This window comes from Saimiri boliviensis, chromosome 2, assembly GCF_048565385.1.
Source record: "Saimiri boliviensis isolate mSaiBol1 chromosome 2, mSaiBol1.pri, whole genome shotgun sequence".
NCBI lineage: Eukaryota > Metazoa > Chordata > Mammalia > Primates > Cebidae > Saimiri > Saimiri boliviensis.
Genome location: NC_133450.1, coordinates 176,499,035 through 176,519,772, shown reverse-complemented (window position 1 = coordinate 176,519,772; position 20,738 = coordinate 176,499,035). Strand labels below are relative to the sequence as shown.

Sequence of the window (20,738 nt, the reverse complement as noted above, 5' to 3'; positions counted from 1 at the left end):
GTTCCTAATAGAAAGCAGGTTGTTCACGCCTATGTGACCTTCAGATAACTCCAATGACACTGCCTTGAGAAGGGTTTCCCTGAGCAATGAGGCTAGGCTTGCAAGAGTTTCTGCAGTTTGCTTTCTTAGCATTCATACTTCCTGTCTAATACTAATGATAATTCATTCTATCACAGTACTCTTACAATTATCTATCAGTAAATTATCTATTATAATCCTGGTACGTACACAATTCTGGCACATGGTTGACACTCAGCAAATATATCTGAATGAATGAAAGAATGTATACTATTTGCAAATAGGAGAAGCTTTAGAAACAGGCATATGTGGGTTTCTGCTTTGGCTCTGCTGTTTCCTAGCTCCATGTGTGTGGGCAATGTATTCTTTCCTTTCATGATCCGATCACTATAGCTGCAAAATAAAAATGGTGGTCCTAATTGTAGGGTTCATCTAATGATTAAGTGAGACAATGTATATGTAGCCCTAGAAGAATTCTTATCACATAGATGCAAATTAAGCGTTACTTCTGTAATCTGTGGGGAACATTGGAGGGTATTAGAGCAGGAAGTATTAGAGCAAATCTCGTATTTTATGAGAGATGGATCTGGTGGAAAGGTGCAGAAAAGATGAGAAAGGTAGTGAAGAAACTGCCGTGGTATCCTTAGTATAAGGTAATGAGGGCAGGGAGCAAGTAGTATCTTGGATGAAGTATGTAATCCTAGTTACCATCTCTGGGTGGGGCAGTTCATTTTGTTAAACTGACAGTTAATTTTTTAAGACATCCTGCAATTTACTACAATTGTAACAGGAAGGCCGTGAGGATCCAAGGCAGTTGCTTCATCTCTCTTGACTGTTGCTACTTCACAGTCACAGCGTGTCTACTTCTTTCTGTGTATTTACTCTTTTATGTTTTGCCGATTAATTTCCAAACTCCCCTAGTTCAAATCCCACAGGGTAGCTATCTGTCTTAGTTATGATCACTCCATTTAGAGTGTGCTCTGTGCTAGACCAACTCATGAGTCCTTAGCCTGGCTAGGAATGAACTTGTGGGCTCTTCTTATTGCTTCCAAAGAGAGCCACTAGGGTAAACTAGAAAGAGACATTGGGAATGACAAGATACCATGACTGATATGCTCAGGACAGAGCAGTCGTTAGTGCAGCATAACTTGGTTAGTGCTATTAGAAAAACTTGTCCCATATGTTGGCTTAATTAAACATGGGCCTACTCTGATGGCAGGGGCTCAGTGACATAAGCAGGATAAAGAATATGGTTTCAAGAGCATCTGAAAGATGAGAAGTAAATATGAGGTCATCAGATAGTGTGCCCCACAAAAAATATATTTAATAATTCAAGAAATAGTTATTGGTGCCCTCTATGTTCACAGTTCCAAGCACTGTACTAGGTACTGAAAATATAGTGATGAATAAGAGAGTGACTCTGCCCTTGTTAGCTTACAGTCTCATGGAGAGGCCATTAAAAGGTAAGCAAATAAATAAGTTATTTAATATCAGGTGGAGACAGGCCTTATTATGAAGGCAAATATAATAGCATGAGGGGCTGGTGGGTATAGTTGATTACCAATTCCATTTACTCTTTCACATGGATACAAAGATAGACTGTATTTGTCAACTTCCCTTGCAGTTCAGTGTGGCCATTTGACTGAGTTCTGGCCAATAAAATGTGAAAAAAAGTGATGTGCCACTTGCAGGTATGGACCATAAAAATTTGTCATTTATGGTCCTTCATGCTTTTTTGTATTTTGGTTGACTTGGAGGGAGACCACTCCTGGGGCAACTGTGGGCAGTGTGTTAAAAGTAGCGGAGCCATAGTATCCTGAATTACTGCATGGAGGAACGCTTCCCAGCTTGAAATGCATATGTGCTGCAGTCATATGAATGAGAAATAAACCTTAATTGTGTTAAACCAGTGGTTCTCAAAATTGGGTCCCTAGACTAGCAGCATCGGCATCACCTAGGGTCTTAATCTGTTTAGGATGCTATGACAAAATACCTAAGACTGGGTAATTTATAAATAATAGAAATTTATTTCTCATAGTTCTGGGGACTTGGAAGCCCAAGATCAGAGCAAAGCAGATTTGGTGTCTAGTGAAGGCTGCTCTCTGCTTCCAGGATGACATTTTGAACACTGTGTTCTCATATGGTAGAAGGGACAGAAGGGAAAAAGGAGTCTAGCTAGTTTCTGCTGCTCTTTCTATAAGGTCACTAAACTCACTCATGAGAGTGGAGACCTCATGGCCTATTCATCTCCTAAAGGCTACACCTATTAATATTTGATATGACTTGGCTGTGTTCCCACACAAATCTCATGTTGAATTGTAACCCCTACAATTCACACATGTTGTGTGGGAGGAACCCAGTGGAAGGTGGTTGAATTCTGAGGGTGGGTCTTCGCTGTATTGTTCTCATGCTAGTGAATAAGTCTCACAAGATCTGATGGTTTTAGAAACAGGAGTTTCTCTGCACAATCACTCTTCTCTTGTTTGCCACCATGTGAGATGTGACTTTCATCTTCCATCATGATTGTGAGGTCTCCCCAGCCACATGGAACTGTAAGTTCAATAAACCTCTTTCTTTTGTAAATTGCCCGGTCTCCACTATGTCTTTATCAGCACCATGAACTGGACTAATACAATACTGTTGCACTGGGTATTGTTTTAACATGAATTCTGGAGGTGACTCAAACATTCAAACCATAGCACCTAGGAACTGCCACAAATGGTTATTCTTGGGCCCTATCCCAGACATACTGAATCTTGGAGGGGTAGAGTCTAGTAATCTGTGTTTTTAAAAGTCCTCAAGATGATCTGGTTGCACCCTAAAGTTTAGGACTGTTTTAAGTCACTGAGATTCTAGAATTTGTTCATGACATCAGCAAGCATTGGCTTAACCGATACAGACAATAATCTAGATGGTGGGAGTAAAGATAGCAGTTTGAAATGGAGTGGTCATGTCCTTCCTCAGAAGGACACTTACTTAATAGGGAGGGAGGGAGGCATATGAAGATGTAGAATAAGACCATTTTAACCACTAGAAAGCTATTGCAATGAACGTGGGAGAACAAGTCTGGTATTTTTGCAGAAAAAAACAGGAGTGGAATGTGGCCAGAGTAGAATGTTTATGAGAAAGGCTAGGAGATTATATCAGAGAGGACAGCAGGAGCCACATTACGTGGTATAAGGAGCCACATTACGTGGTATAAGGGGCCTGAGTAAGGCTTTAGATCAGGCGTCCCCAAACTTTTTACACAGGGGGCCAGTTCACTGTCCCTCAGACTGTTGGAGGGCCGCCACATACTGCGCTCCTCTCACTGACCACCAATGAAAGAGGTGCCCCTTCCTGAAGTGCGGCAGGGGGCCGGATAAATGGCCTCAGGGGGCCACATGTGGCCCATGGGCCGTAGTTTGAGGACGCCTGCTTTAGATGCTCTTTGACGTCCAATGTGATTTATTTATTCAGCTATTTTTTCCTTGTAAAATTGTGGTTAAAATGAGCATAACATAAAAGTTGCTATTTTAACCATTTTTAAGTGTATAATTTAGTGGCATTAAGTACATTGACAATGTTATACAACCATCACCATTAACCCATTTTTAGAGCTTTTTCATCATCTCAAACAGAAACTCTATACCTACTTAACAGCTCCCATTACCCCTTCCCCTTCACTGCCTTGTCTCCTGGTAACCCCTATTCTAATTTCTGCCTCTATGAATTTGCCTATTTTAGGCATCTCACATAAATATACAATATTTATCCTTGTGTGTCAAGCTTATTTAACTTAGTTATTTATCCTTGTGTGTTAAGCTTATTGGACTTAGCATAACATTTCCAAAGTTCATCCATGTTGTACATGTGTCGGAATTTCCTTCTTTTTAAAGGCTGAATGATATCCCATTGTATGTATTCTATGCAACATTTTGCTTACTCATTCATCTGTGATGCACACGGGTTGTTTCCCACATCTGGCAGTTGTGAACAATGCCACTGTGAACATTGGTGTACAAGGATGAGTGTGTGTGTGTGTGTGTGTGTGTGTGTGAGTCTCTGCTCTCAATTCTTGTAGATCAACAAACTTTTTGAGTGTCTGGTACTGTGTACTGAGAATGAGGGGAAGCATAGGATCTGATCTCGTCAAAGTACTCATTCCAGTGAGGGAGAAGATAAGTGAAACTCAGTTGCAATGTATAGGAATGCTAGAGGTATGCTCATACAGAGTACCTAGGAGGTGATCTAGAGATATCTAAAGGGTGTCAGGAAAGGCTTTCTGGAGGCAGCAGGGCTGAGCTCCATCTGAAAGAACAAGTAGGAATTAGGTGAAGAGAGGGAGTGGCATTCTAGGGAAGATTGGTGCTAGAGCATCAAAGCAAAGAGGCAGGAGTGTGGAAGTCCTCTGGAGAAGCTCAGGCTGGCCTAGGAGGGATGAAGACTGGTAAGGAGGGAGTAGGAGAGAGGGGTGAGTGATGAGACCACAGAAAGAAGCAAGGGCCTGGCTGCAAAGGATTTGGCAAGAGATGTTAAGGAGCCTGACACTAATCCCTTAGGGCAGTGGTTCTTAATCTTGACTGCACTTGAGAATTGCTCAGCAGCTTTCAAAAACACCAATGCCAAGACTGAGTTCCACCCCCATAGATTCTGGTTTAATTGGTCTGGGTTGGGGCCAGGACATTGGCATTTTTAAAATTTCCCCAGGTAATTCCAGTGTGCAGCCAGGGTTGAGAAGTACTGCCTCAGGCAATGGGGAAGCTTTTGGAGGGTTTTAAGCCAGGAAGTAACAAGATCAGATTCTTTCTTAACCACTTGCACATATTTCAATGTAAAGTGAATTTTACAGCTGAGGAGGCCTCCTTGGGGAAAGAGGTCGTTCTCTATTCTCTGAAAATCATTTTTTTTCCGCTGTAAAATGAAGATACTACCTACATACTTCAAGGGCTGCCATAGGATTGCACAACATTGCATTTTGTCCCTACCCAGGGTAGATGGAGAGCACTTTTTTTGGGAGGGGGGGCAAAGCTGACAGTACAGAGAAAGCATAGACAGGGTCCTTTATTCTCAAGGTTCTGAGACCCACACTAGGGGTGGCTCTGGAAGGCAGCATTGCTCCCCCCTCCACCATCCCAGAAAGACAAAAGCAGCCTTCCATTTGTGTGGCTGTCTCCCTCGGGCAGAGAGCCCACTGGGGGTCTGAGCTTCTCTGCTGGGATCGCGTCAGAGTCTCATTTCCTTAACGGGAGACTTCCTGATGAGGAGGATGAATTTACAGTGTATTTGACCGGAATGAAAAGTAAAAGCTGATGCAGCTGTGCGTGATAACGATGAGGGGGATGAGGGAGAGTGAGGCGACACCTGCCTGCTGACTTCATCGCAGGCTCCATGCTGTGGCAGCAGTTGTGTGGTGTTTGCTTGTTTCCATCTCTATCTGGAGCAAAAATCCTATAGCAGAGCCCCTCACCCCACTCCCTTCTCTCCCCTTCCCAGGAGGGTGGTGTGTGATTGGGCTCAAAAACAAAGAGTAAGAACCCTGATTCTAATTTGCATCTTTTCTTTCTTAGGACACAGGAGCCTTGATTTTCTGGGAAGTGGGGATCTTGTTTCCTCTGCTTTTACCACTGCTTGAGGGCTTGAACCATGCCCTTGGTCATTTTGTACTTTGAGGACATTAGGTGGATAGGTGGACAAAAAATAATGTGCATTCAGTTGGCTAAGGATGTTGGAATTGATTGTGCTGGAAAGTAGGGGAATGAAGATGACTTGGGTGGCCTTGGGACTTGGGGAGAAGTGAGGTTGGGGAGGTCTCCACATCTCTCTCTTAGTGCAAGTTAATCTTAAGATCTGGCAACTGCTGTTTGTTTGTGATCATTATAGGTTCAAGTTGCCCCCAGAGTAGTGAAATTCCAAGCTCTTCTACTCCGCTGACAGTAGTGCCAAGCTTAACCCGAGAGTATCCTGGGATGGGCCATCAGAAACAACAGCTTGTTTGGAAGGGTACACCATGATCCTGCATATTTTGCATCAAGATATATATAAGTCAATACAATGTTTTAGATTTCATGTGCTCTTTGAGGTCGCATATAAAATCTAAAACAGCTTTGATTTATCTATACCTCTGCTCTCTCTCATTTAAGTGGATAAAAAAGTAGTTGATGATAATTTTGGAGGATTCTAAATCCAACGGGCTAAATGTTAAAGGGAGTCATGTTTTCTTGTCTCTAGATTATAAGCCTCACCTTGTTAGCTAGATTTATTTTTAGGCTTTGTACTCTTTTTTTCCCAATAAGCTCGTTCTTTCATTATTTAAAAATAGCATCATGGGGTTAATAGTGCATTCAGGGTAAGCGTGTCAGCCTCTCGCTGTCTATGGGACTGTTCTGGAGCCATGGCCCAACAGGAGGCCCTGTGATTCCTAACCTCAGTAACAGGGCCTGGCCATGCATGCATACTCAGATGATGGGCCATCTGTTCCCTGCCCTGCGCCAACGCATAAAGTACCTCACTTGCGAATGAAAGGTAAGGAAGCCTTTGGCTTCCTAGGTTATTATAAATGTGGAAACCAGCCTCTTTTAAGAGGAACTAAAAGAAAGGACCCTACTGAAAAATATGCCAGACATATTTTATGAATTAGTTCTTTGAACTCTCACTAAACTTGCGAGACAAGATTTCTTTATCCCTATTTTACAGATGGAGAAATCAAAGCTCCAAATGGCTGAGCAATACCGAAAATCACACAGCTATACTGTTAGCACCTAAAATTTGAACCCAGGCCTGATGGGCTGAACCTCACACCTGGGTTTCTCAAAATGTTAAGGATTGATATGATGAGCTGGTAATTCCTTATTGCGAGGAGCTGCTTTGTACATTGTAGGATGTCTAGCAGTATCCCTGGCTTCTATTCTACATCATAGCAGCACCCCTACTCCTCTATGACCACCAAAAATGTCTCCAGATAGTCCGCTGTCTCCTGATGGGCAGCGTCACCCCACTCCCAGTTGATCACTACTGCCCTATGTTAACATATATGTTCTCTCATTTAATTCACACAGCAACCCTACACTAGGCGCCGTTATCATCCCCATTTTGCAGATAAAGAAATGAAACCTAGAGAAATTGCGAGTTGATGAGAGTCATAAGGCTTGTAAATAGCTCTTTTTTTTTTTTTCCTGGTTATAGAGTGGTAGAACTAGTAAAGGTGACGAGAGGCTGAATATTTCAGTGGTTGATACCAGGAAGTACAACACCGAAGTCTTGATTTTTTGCTGCTTTATTAGGCATTTGAAACATTTAGCGCTTATGATACTAACATCCAGGAGAAGGTTGTTAAAAGTCAAAATCTCAACAGAGTCAAATTCAGTAGGTCTGTGGTGGGTACAGAAATGTGTATTATAAAACATAGATCCGCTGATTGGCGGAGCTGTTGTCCAGGGAACCTAAGCGTGAAATATGGAACACTGTGCCTTGCTGTGTTTGAAGTGACCCTAAAATAAAATTTCAGGATAAAGAATGGAGATGATAAGTGGAAAGGCAAAGGTTTGGAATGAGACCTGATGTGCAACTACTTGCACAATTCAGTTTAACTGTCAGGCAAAGGGGGCACCAGATATGCATTATACCAAGTGACCTGCAATGCTTGGATGAGAGGTCTGCTCTAGACCTTGGGATGATGCATCCAGTGCCTTCAAATCACTACTCACTCTTGGCTAGTGTTTAATCCCAAGGCTGAGTGGGCTGCCTCCTTTGGAAGCTTAGGGCATCCTGAGGTTCTAAAAATGGTTACAGTGAAACAAAAACAGCTGTGTCAATTCCCAATTTCCGCTCTATTCAGATTCACACTCTGCCTCCTCTCTTCTCTTAGAGGCAGTGGGACACAGGCATACACATGCACTCGTTCCACCTCCTTTCCTTCCTCAGGCATGGAGGGACCTGGGTGTGCACACAAGCACTTACACACAGACACACACACGGGCACTCTGCTGCCTCTCTCACACTCTCACTTACTTGAGTTCATTTCCCCATGGAGAGGGAATGTTTCTAGTTTTCCAAAAAGGAATGGCAAACAAGAGAAGCCACAAGAGCCCAGACTACAATAAAATGCTACAATATGCTTTCAAGCTGGAGCGACTAAAAAGCTGGGAAGAGAAAGCGGCAGTATAATGTCTATTTTTATCTTCAACTATAATCTACCCACTTGTAGTTTCATAGCTGTCAGGAGGCAGAAAAGGACATGTAATCAGCCTACCGTTCTCTGCTTGCTTCCTACACCTGTGTGACATGAATGTGGGTGTGTGTGCACATACACAGATACTTTCACACACTGTCAGAGGGTTCAGTTGAACTCATACCTGAAGCAATAATTTATTTTAGAATTTGTCCCTTTGTTCCTTATTTCTTGGTCAGACACAGAAGATTAAAAGCAGGAATTGAAACCCATTTTCTGGGTCCCGAAGGATAATACTTACCGTGGATGACCAGAAGGAGCAGCTATGCACCTATTAGTCTTTTTCAGCCTTGCCCAGACTGGGTTACGGGGATGTTCCAACCTCCAGGACACTACTCACTAGTTTGGTGATTATCTATCTCCTTTAGAGAAGGCAAGCGGAAATAGCACAGCCTTGGAGTCGGGACACCTGAGCATCTTGCCTCATTCTGCCATGTACAAACTCTGTGACCTCCAGCAAGTTCCTTTACCTCTCTGAATCTCAGTGTCCTCATCTGCAGAAGGATGACAACCTCTATTTGATGATTGTTGAGAGAATTCAAGATAATGTATGCAAACGCTAAGTGTCTTCATGTGGTAGAGGCTAAAGAAATGCTGACTACTAACTGTTATTTTTGTTATTGACGTCTTATCTGCATTATTATTTTGTTAATAGTAGTCATAGAAGTAGTAGAGGTAGTTTGGGGTTTGATTTCTACATCTGTTCTGTATTCTTTGTTGTGTTTCAATTGTTACTCTCCTGTATTGGTGGTGTGAGGAATCACATAAGGTTCCTATATCATCATCACAGGCAAGGCAGAGGAAGGACCTGCTTTGGGTGTAATGCTTAGCTTTTGAAAACATCTGGGATGCCCTAGTCTCCTCCCTTAACATGCTGGCAGATAAAGGACTTAAAATCTTAATGGAGAAGCTCAGTCCCTTGAAAGCTCCTTCTATCAGAAGCTTCCTTTTTAGCTGTTTCAGTGACATCTCATCGTATATGGGGGAACTGAGAGTAAGTCTGGTGATAATTCTTCAGAAAGTCAAGAACCTGGAGTCACACAGGTTTCCATTCAAGGGCTGTCCCTGCCTTTTATTAGCCACGTGTACTTCGGTATTTTGTTGAACCTTTGAAGGGCTTGAATTTCCTCATCTGTAAAACAATACGTTTATATGGATATGGTGAGGTTCAAAGTGTGAAAACACTATAAACCCTGGGGGATCAGATAGCTGTTAACATGCTACTGTTATCGTAAAAGATTGCAGGGGGATGATCTGGCCTTTACGAGTATTGAAGTCTCAAGAAACGCTGTAATTCCTGTGGGCTCCAAACCAATTTTTTGCAAATGAAGTAATATTTTCGAGTATAGGTCTCCCTCTGTGCATTACTCCCAGCCTGTGTGCGGACCCTGAGCTACATGCCACACAGTCATGCCTTTGTCTGGAAGCTCATTAATGCAGCAACAACTTCAACAGAAGAGCAGCTGTGTCGTGGTGTCTGGCTCACTGAGAGGGACACACAGGTCCTGCTGCTGCTATTAAGCATTTGCAAGGTGACAGATTGCCTCAATGACGTGTCCATGTGCTTCCTCATTATAATGCCTCAGGTCTAGAAAAAAAGCCTGGACCCACCAAAAAGCTTTCACAGATTGGAAAGTGCACAGTTTGGGGGTGTTTAGCACTTCAGCACATGCTCTGTGACTGTGCATTCAAGGCAACATGTCAGAAGAAATTAGTCTGCAGCAGGCCACATATGTCAGCCAGCCGGTGGAAGCATTTGCCCAACACACAGGCTAGGGACTCAGAAGAAAAGGCTGCTCACCTTAAATCCCCCTCACAGTTAGCACATTGGGGAGATCGTCCAGAATCTTATGCTCAGGTCCAATATTGCTGTGGAGAAGCATGAGCCTGGATAAAGGGAGAAGTAACGAGGAGGTGCTAAGGGAAAAAGGGCATCTCATGCCATTTTCTTTGCATCAGGCAGACAGAGATTGGTGTTGCACACACTATCACATAATATAACAATCCTGCCAAGTGGGCACTATTAATATCTGAATTTCCAGATGGGAAGATGGAAGTGAGGAGAAGCCATGTGTCTTGAAAGCCATCTAACTAGGGAGCCCCCCAAAAGGTCTCTTGAAATCTAAAGTGTACCGACACACCTTCCCTTGCATTGAGCATGCATCTGAAATGTGATGAGGTTGATTTTCTTTGTGACAAACTTATCTGTACTTGCATATTCAACTATCATCTTCTTTAAAGAAGAAACTTTGGCAGGTGCTATCCCGCAACCCATGTTGATGTTCAAGTTTTGCTGGATTCCTGTTTGGGAATTTCTATCCGAGGCAGCACCACATTCATTTGAAGTCAATCAATAATGAAGAGTTATTGCCTCTTGCAGGTTGGTTTACAAGTGGTAAAGAAAATGATTAGGATTCTGTTGTTAAAGTCTGAGCAGGAGATGACTGAAAGTCAGGGGCAGTAGTGGTAGAGTCCAGAGCAGATATGAGAGAATTGAAAAGACACAGAGACCAATTTGCTAGGGGAGAAACATTTGCAGATTGGGAATCTATACCTACACTAGTGCAGTTTTCTAACTAAACGTAGAGGAAGAGGATTGGTTGGGGGGGTGGGGAGGAGGGCATATTGGGAAGGAAATGGGCAGAATGTGCTCCCTGTAAGGCTTAAGGCATTCCACTCTTGGGTTTGCAAGTGAGGAGAGAGTTCGAAACTGCTGCTAAAGTGTTGGGAGTTTCTGATGAATGAATGACCAAGGAAACCATGAGAGGAGATACGATGGGGAAAGTGAAAAAATGCAGAGGGAAGAACACTGAAGCTTACTGATGGTTAAAGGGTATATGAGAAAGGGAGTGATACTAGTAATCTTCAAGTAGCATCACCTCTGTTTCAAGTGTATCTTTGAAGATAGCCAGTTTTAAATCAACTGAACATCCATGAGAGGAGAGAGGCAAACATAGTAATGTGGCTTAGGCCAGTCGTCTTGTCCGGGCTTGGTCTTGTGAAAATGGTCAAAGCAGGTAGAGTGATGCTAAGTGAAAAAGTCAGATCGTTTGCCAGCCACTGTGTACATACAGACACGCCCACAGGGAACCCCTGTGGGACTACAGGTATAGGTCACCAGGCCTGGCTAATTTTTGTATGTTTTTTGTTTGTTTGTTTGTTTGTTTGTTTGTTTTTGTAAAAATGGGCCTTTGCTGTGTCACCCAGGCTGATCTCCAACTCCTGAATTCAAATGATCCACCCACCTTGGCCTCTCAAAATCCTGGGATTCCAGGCCTGAGGCACTGCACTCGAACCAGTATCACTCTCTACCCCATCCCCTTCATGCTCCATACTTCAGCCACACTGGCCTTCTGGTTGTTCTCTGACCATGCCAACCATACGCCCATCTCAGGGCCTTTGCAATTCCTATTTCCTCTGTGTGGGGTAATAGTTCCTCTTGTCTGAGCTTACTTGGTAGCTTCATCACTTCTTTTAGGTCTCTACTTAAATAGCACTTTTCCAGAGAAGCCTTCACAGAATACCCTATATAGAATAAAATATAAAATACCAATTCTGTATCATTTTTTCACATTCAGCTTTATTTTTCTTCATAAGCGTACTTGATATTGTTACATTTGTTTGTTGACTATCTCTGCACACTAGAATGTAAGCTCCAGGAGGACAGTGACTTTGTTCATTGTTTTATTCTGAGCACCTAGAATGGTGCCTGGCATAGGGCAGAAACTTAATAAGTGCTTTTTGAATAACTAAAAAAATAAATTAACCAACAGTAGAGAATATGCTCTAAGAGTTATCTCTCTTGCTGGTCCAACTCTGCCAACTCATTCATGCTGTGATTAAGAAAGATAAGGTCCTCATTTTCATGACCTTTATGTTCCAGCAGTAGAGGTAGTTGAAAAAAGTATGCCTATACTTTCATTTCAGATGATGGCCAGTCCTATGAAGAACATAAAGGAGGGAAATGGGAAAGACCATGGCTGGGTTGGGATGATGGAAGTTCTTTTAGGGAGGGTGGTTAGGAAAGATCTCTCTTTCAAAAGATGTGTGCAAGTGAAGAATTGAGAAAGTAGCAGGTATAAAGCCCCTGAGGTTGGAATAAATTAAGTGTATTTGAATAAACATAAGAATGCCAGTGTGGTTGGAGCTCAGTGAACATGAAGGAGAGCACTGGGTGGGCAGAGGCCTAGTCCTTTAGGACTTAAAAACCATAATAAGGAGCTTAAATTTTATTCTAAGGGTAATAAGAAGTCATTCACTGAACCAGGCTGGTCCAGTCAAGTTTTAGTATACACCCTGTTTGTAATTCCACTGAGCTTGACTGTATTGTTGGATCTGGGTTACACAATCCAGAGTCCCGCCTTCTGGACAGTTCCCTTTATGAGGCTGCATGATGTCCTTTCTCATCATCTGGTTTTAGTTGCAGCAAGACAGTTCACGACACACATTTTAAAATAAATAGATTTGACATTCCTCTGGGAAGAGTCAAAGTCCCATTCCTATGTTTTCCAGTTGTTTTTTTTTTTTTTTTTTTTTTTTTAATCCCCCGGGTAAGCTTTAGGCATTTAGGAGAAGGAGTCTACCTCATTTCTCTCTTAATGCCCATAGATGATACTTCAGTGTCAAAACTCTAGTCTATGCCCTTTAACTGCTAAAAATTTTAGTTAGTACACTCTTGTGCACATGTGTGCTTGTGTGTACATGTGCACATATGCAAATATACACATACTCTTTCAGCTTTTTTTTTTTTTTGAGACAGAGTCTCACTCTGTCACCCAGGCTGGAGTGCAGTGGCACGATCTCAGCTCACTGCAACCTCCACCTTCTGGTTCAAGCGATTCTCTTTCCTCAGCCTCCCAAGTAGCTGGGATTACAGGCACACACCACCACACCTGGCTAATTTTTGGTATTTTTAGTAGAGATGGAGTTTCACCATGTTGGTCAGGCTGGTCTTGAACTCCTGACCTCAGCTGATCTGCCCTCCTTGGCCTTCCAAAGTGCTGGGATTATAGGCATGAGCCACCATGCCTGGCTACTCTTTTAGCTTTAAATGTCTATACTATTTTTTTGCTTTTCCAGCAGAAGACCCTTTTTTACTTCTTGCATTTACTTCAAAACTCTAGCAGAGTATTGAAAAGTTCTGCAAAATTTCCAAGATTTTGAGCCACTCAGAACTTCCTGGCACAGGACTTTTAGAGATGTGCACTTCAAAGAATCTCAGGTTTGGAAAAATCATTAGAGATTCCCATCTTTAAGTGTTGTTTTCAGCAGGAACAGCTTATTGGATATCAAGTTATTCCCAATTACTTTATCTTTTAACATGTAGTTAGGCCAGTATTTAATGCTCTTTTTTTTTTTTTTGACAGAGTTTTGCTCTATCATCAAGCTGGAGTGCAGTAGCATGATCTAGACTCACTGCAACCTCCACCTCATGGGTTCAAGTGATTCTCCTGACTCAGCCTTCTGAGTAGCTGGGACTACAGGAACATGCCACCACACCCAGCTAATTTTGTAGTTTTCGTAGAAATGGAGGTTTCACCATGTTGGCCAGGATGGTCTCAATCGCTCAACCTTGTGATCTGCCCACCTAGGCACCCCAAAATGCTGAGATTAGGGGCATGAGCCACCACACCCGACCATATTTTAATACTCCTTCAGGTGTTGATCAAAATCCATTACATGGTAAAACTGCCCAGTGGAATATTGGGCTGAGATGGCTAGTATTAGTCCAGGGTTGTGGCAATCCTTTCAAAATTTGCAGGGAGAAAACCTTGTCATATTAGAGTAGAAAATTTTCTCACTGTTTTGTCCCGAAATTTATTCTTGACTTTGATGCCTGCTACCACTTTTCTGGTAGCAAGCACTAGCAGATGACCAAAGAAATGAACAAGCAGCAAATGAATATTAATGGAAAAATTCTGAAAGAGTTGATCATGCTTGGTTGGACAGCTTGTTTCTTTGTGGACATGTGGGCTCCCAGTTCTACATGCAGAATTTTTCTTTTAGTAAAATTGTTCGTGCTTCACGTGATGGAGTTCACTATGCTGATATTTTCAGGTGTTTGGCAGAACATAGTATTTTGCGAAGAGCATTATTTATTCCAGGTTCTTTTCTTTTGTAAGTTTGAGAAACATTGAGTTTTAGGGATCAACTGAGGTCTAACCCTTAGAAAGCTCCCGAATAAGATTCAGCCACCAGAATGTTCCTGACTAGGTTTTAAAAGGCTGTGTAAGGCTGGGTGCGGTGGCTCAAGCCTATAATCCCAGCACTTTGGGAGGCCAAGGCGGGTGGATCACGAGGTCGAGAGATCGAGACCATCCTGGTCAACATGGTGAAACCCCGTCTCTACTAAAAATACAAAAAATTATCTGGGCATGGTGGCTCGTGCCTGTAATCCCAGCTACTCAGGAGGCTGAGGCAGGAGAATTGCCTGAACCCAGGAGGCGGAGGTTGCGGTGAGCCGAGATCGCGCCATTGCACTCAAGCCTGGGTAATAAGAGCGAAACTCCGTCTCAAAAAAAAAAAAAAAAAAAAAAAAAAAAAAGGCTGTGTAAAAATGTGACTACTTCAAGTATTCAGGGATTCATGTTCATTTACCCATTCATTCACAAGCCTGGGCCTTTTCATGTTGTTCTGAGTTGTCTGTTATCAGCTTGAAATGACATTGGTCCACTTCTAAGGTTTTATAGAGGAGAAGCTAGAAACATTCTTCCAGGATCCCCCTCCCCATGTGGTTCCAAGTTAGGGTCTGCTCGTGAGAGCCAGTCATGTCAGAAGCTCCTGTGAATTACCTGCTTTGTGATCCAGGCAGTAGAGATAGACAGGGTGGCTTTTAGAAAATCTTTGGTTCATGCTCTGACTGAGATAGGTAGAGGGAGCTTCCTGGATGTTCTTGACATTTGCAGCAGGCTTCTTGGGAATCACAAGTCTCACTGCTGTGGGCAGAGATCTTTGGCAAATGCTTGTCTGTTCCTTGCTGCCCCAGCTCTTCCAATGATTGCTCAAGCCTCTGATTCCCTTGATTCAAATCCTTCATCCTTAGAACACGTGGAGTTCTGAGGTTTTAGGAACAGGGACATTTGGTTGGTTGCATCAGGCATTTTGTACCACCAACCTTCACAGTCTCATGGTATATCATCAAATGGATCATATTCATTTTCAACCAGCCTAATAATCCCCTCTGACAGCATCAGCTTGATGGGAAGACAATCTCTAACACACAAATCAGAAAGGCCTTGAGAGGACACTAATCTGTTCAGATTTTACATCACTGGATTTACCAAACCCTCCTTGAATCTGTGTACATTTTCAGTGTTATCAGCACTTGGAAAATAATTCCACTCTCCTTCTTTTATTTTCCCCATAACTATCATGTTTAATGGAAAACCTGGCTGATATCACTGAAACAGTTCTTTCAGGACTTTCCAAGTTAAACATACTAGGCATGGTGAAATCAAACTTTTTCTTAGGAATGCTCTTGCCCAATATCTGTGTTAATTATCATACTTGAAACTGATCAGGGAAGGGTGCTGAAAGCAGCAATGTAATAGACATCTACTGCTTCCTCCAAGTTTGCTCAACATGCTCAACATGATTGTGTAAAAATATTTTCATCTTAGCTGTTTCACAGAAAAAAAGCAGCACAGAAGTTCAAATAAAATAAATTTTAAAATAGATATGGAAATAGAGTGAGGGGATTAGTTAGGTAGCTTAACTGTTTAATGGATCTGGGCTCAGCGAGCCAGCTGGGCCCATCTCCACCACTGATAAATCCTGATGAATGGACCAAAGTCTCTCCTGGATCAGCATCAAGATGGTTACAGCTACTGGCATTGGCCTCCATGTTCTATGCCGGGTTGGCCAGCAGTGTGGCTAACAAACCCCACTTTTGATCGACATACTCTTCTTGACATGTTAAAACATTCAACTGTGTTACTGTGAGTCATGTTTTAGAAAGCATATCCAGGGCTGATGTTCCACCATTGCACCACCTCTGTGACCCCACCAATTTTTAAGCTATTGGAACTTCCTTGCTGCCAGATAAATAGTCACTACTTTGGTCTCCTCATTGTGCTTTACCATCTTTCCACATTTCTGCATATTTCAGCAATTAAGAGGTTCCTAATGTCTGGCACAGCTGGGGGGCCCTAGGGCCTGCACATTCTCTCTGGTTGATACCTGGTTAATACCAGCTGTTAAACATTAACATTATGCCAGTGTACATTTATTGAAGAGCTGAAATCTCAGAAAGAATAATTTTACTTTCATTTCATTGTCTCATCCTACCATCAATGAGTGACCAATCAGGAATGTTTGTAACTTTAATATAATCATATGTAATTTTGTTGTAAAACAAACATAGATACCTACAAATGAGGATATTAACAACCTGGTTGGATATTCACTGTACAAGAGAAGGGTAGTGAAACTTCAGAGAAGAGTGCCTTCAATTATTTTCTATGGTAGAAAGTTAAGCCATAGGAACTGTCCTTCTCTGTTCCATTCTTAGACCCAGATATGGCACATGAAACAAGAGTTGGCCAAGAAAAAAGAAGTCCCTGTAAAACTCATGTCAGACAGAGAGAAGGAAGAAGCATGGATGGTCCTTAAAGATATTCTAGGAGCATAGGTTATTCACCCCTGACATGGATTTATAGTGTGTGGTGAAAGAACGCTGCCTTTGCTGCCACAAACCTGTTCTAATCTGAATGCTGATTTGGCCACTTCAGGCTCTATGACTGTGGGCACTTTAACTTCATTGGGTCTTAGGTATTTTAAAATGGGGATAATTCATAGGGCAGTTGTGGGTATCAAGTGAGGTTGTTAATGTATGCAAAGCACATAGCACTGAAATGATAGCTGAAATCTGAACCATGGAACAAGAGCTACCTGCTCTTCAAATTTCTAATCCTTGACAGTATGCAGCAAAGTATAGCCATTGACATTATGGCCAGTGGCACTCTGGGTTGTGAGTGTTTTTGGTTAGTTTCTGTGACGGACTTTCTTATATATTAGCATGCTGCCTGAGGGGCCTCTATGCTAATATGAAGGTGATGTTCAAGAAAAGAAATGAGATCCAAGGCTTTCCCTTATCGTTTCTAGGAAGAGGTGGCCGAGGAGAAATGACTACCTGTTCCCACCCTGTATCCTGCCAATCCTGAGAAGCCACCTCCCTGAAAATCTTCCTAGAACCCTCAGTTTCCCCAATGCTACAAAATACCTACCATCTCCTAGACACACACAAGGGTAAGTATGTCAGGTTACCATTTTTCCAAGCTTGTCCTCCCATCATGATCCTCTACGCCATCCCACAGGCTGTATTTCATGTCGTCGTGTGGAAACCAGGAGCACTTCCTGACAATGGTGGACCTGCCCTTTTGATAATAAAAGTTGCATCATAGAGTCTTCTCACTGCCTCTTGAGCAATGAAGCTCACTTCCTGTGCTTTTATGTTTGTAATATACAATTTTTATCTTTAAAGAAGGTGACAAATAGGAGTAATCTCAAATACCAGCACAGACTGATTGGTAAAAGCTGCCGGTATACTGTGCTTTAGCGGAATTTGAAGGCTACAATTAAGGCCTTAAGTGACTAGCAATGTCTGTAATGGGTATGAGAGGGGATGGTGGCAGTCTGCCTGTGGAGGATTTGCTCATCTTATTTTAAAGTGGTCTCTTTGGTTCATGTTATAACAAAAAGACTTTTATAAAGGTAAAAAATAATAGATTGAACAGATTCAAGAAGCCTTTCATAGAAAAATGTTAGAACACAGACTATAGAGATGCCCACTCCTAAAGAGTGTTCTATGATTTCAAATTAGAGGGTACATTGTTATATGTGCAAGATGGGTTTTCTGGTACTTATGTCTATATGAAAAGAAAAGCTAACATACAATAAAAATAAAAGTATGTATGTAAGTGTACATAATCAATACGTCCTGGCTTTCACCTCTGTCTGCTAAAGTAGGGCATATAGGCAGGCCTCTTCAAATTTTCAATTTTTGCCTTTCTTTAAGGGTGTTTGCACAGCATTCTGTACTATAATGGGTTATGTCTGTTTCCTCCTTTTCTTTTTTCTTCAGCCCCTCCAACTACGATGATGTCCTGCTAAGCTACTTGGTATCTTAGTGCAACAGGTACTCAATGAAGAAGCTTGAAGACTGTGCTAGAGATGCCATCCCCTGAGGTTCTGAAAGCTGTAAATGCTTAAGCTCCTGCAGCAGTGCTGCTCAAGGGAAGACGGCCCCCACCCTCTTCGTCACACTTTGGATCTTGGGCACTAAAGCACCACTGCACTTATTCAATCCATACCTTCTGCTTCTGCATGTAGCCCCTGGCTACTAAGGACTCATGCAAAGAACTGGGTGGGGTTTACAGGCCATGGTAAGCTCCCGTACCATCCCTCACAGGTATGTCAGTTGCACTTCTTGCAGAACTGCTTGTCCAAATTGTTAGCCTATGGGCTGGTCTTCACCCAACATTAGTACTTGGGCAGTTAGAGTTTTTGATCTTTTAGATTATAAGTTTTTAGTGAGTCAGGTTCTCTTTTTAATTTTTCACAGCCATTTTACTTCACAGTAAGATGGTATGGTTTTTACTGTAGCACACAGGAACATCTGGAATGGTAGGGGTATGGAAAAAAAATGTTTGACATTTAGTTTAGAGATAGTCATAAATTTTCTTATATTCCATTTTGTAATTTCTAATATGAGTTAATTTCTTTCATTCATTTATTCAACATTTATTGAGCTATTCTGACATGTCAAGAGATAGCATTGTATCCTGAACCAATAAATATAACTACTACAATCTCTTCCTTCAAGGTTTCTCCAATTTGGGGGAGAAAGGGAGATAAACATGAAAACAAAATTTTATTGATGAGTGATGCACTCAAGCATTTATTTCCAGAGGATAACTTATGAGAGGAAAACATTAATGCCATCCAGATGAGGGGATCGAATGATATTTCTCACTTTCACTTTGCCACCCAATCTCAGACACTAACCTCTCTGGGCTGACATTGACTTCATCCAGCTGACAGAGGCATCATTAGTGAGCCCTGAGCTGCCAGTATGGTCTAAAAACTAAAACAAATTTAACAGCCTCCTGAGCTGGGGGAAATCTTGACTGAGAACTGCAAGGAATAGCTGCCTTGGCACAAGCTGTGTGGAATCTTAAAAGGGAGCAGGTTTTGAGGCCAAGATTTATGTTCAACAGCTAATGCTTTAGAGACAGAGTTATATGTAGAAAAGCTGACTCTGTGTTTGTCCCTTACTGATGCAAATAAGAGTCACATCTGTAACCCATGCTTTATCCATTTAGTTTTTTAGATCCTGACGTAATATTAAAGGCGCATATTAAGGCCTACTAAACCTCTGAAGGTCTGTCTGCTTATCCTATGCGGGACGGAACTAAAAGGAGGCACAGAGACGATGGAAGTCAGTTACTCCATCGTCCCTAACTGTAGGGGCTGGTTAGCTGCACATGTCAGTAGTCCTAATGAGGGCTGTGGAGTAATTTGTTAAATAACCGAGTGAGCATGCCAGTCAGAAGCTGTTGGAAGAGAGCACAGCATCAATTAGAGACAAAGGAAAACGCTTGCTTTTCTCTGCAGTGAGCGGGCCCTTGGAGGCGCGGCACTCACTAGCTGGTCCAGAAAAGGCAGAGAAAGCAGAGGGAAGGAGTGGGGGAAGGACGAGGCAACTCCACCTCCTGGAAGTCTGAGGGGTGATAAAGAAGAAGACCCCTGGCTCACACTGAGCAAACAGACACAACCAGAGCGGAGAGTGGAAAGAAAACCCCGCAGTCCCCAGGGAACTTGACAGAGAGCATCTGACAGCCAGACTGAGTGACCAGCCAGACCATCTGCTCCCACACGTCTCTCCCCAACAATGGGGGCTTCGGCAGACCTTCTGCCCCCCTTTCCCCTCCCTCCCTCTTAGCATGAATTTAAATGAGGCCTCACAACTGGGGGGCAGCGGCTCCCGTTGTGATCTCTCACACAGAGAGAGCTAGCCTAGTGCCCCGAACAGGAGGCCCGAGGGGAGAGGTTAAAATCTCAGCTGCCCTGAGAGATGATTACGGAGCCGCTCCCAAATTAAGCTGCTTCACTGCTGGTCCTTGGGCATGTGTTCGGATAATTGTGCTTGAATACTTAATGCTTGATTGACTTGGCTGTTTTGTGTTTGACCATATTTTGAAATGCGATCTCACTGTTGGGGTAGGCAATTAGCATAGAGCCCACGGGGTTGCAAAGAGTGAAACCGAGTTGCTTCTATGGTGATTTCTGCTTCTTTCCTGGATTCAGCACAGAAAGCTGAGTGTTCTACTGGGGCTCATTTGCCTATATTTGGATCATCTGGAATTTTGATCTTAAAGAGGAAGTCTCTTAATCCTGAACTTTAGTGTAGCTGCCAACTTTGATCTTTGCGCCTTTGGTAACAGTTGAGTTTTGCTTCCCTTCAAAGTGACCTTTGTTCCGGTTCAACAGTGGAGGAAGAGAATAGGAGAGG

At 42.6% G+C, this 20,738-nt stretch overlaps 1 long non-coding RNA gene across 1 annotated transcript in view; it reads left to right on the top strand.

The window, feature by feature from the left end:
* Positions 1 to 19,563, top strand: part of LOC141582856 (uncharacterized) — a 33,548-nt gene extending 13,985 nt beyond the window's left edge. The window contains exons 2-3 of the long non-coding RNA XR_012515764.1: positions 17,330 to 17,473; positions 18,309 to 19,563. This is a non-coding gene — a long non-coding RNA (uncharacterized LOC141582856). The remainder of the gene's footprint in view (positions 1 to 17,329; positions 17,474 to 18,308) is intronic.
* The last annotated feature ends 1,175 nt before the right edge of the window (positions 19,564 to 20,738 follow it).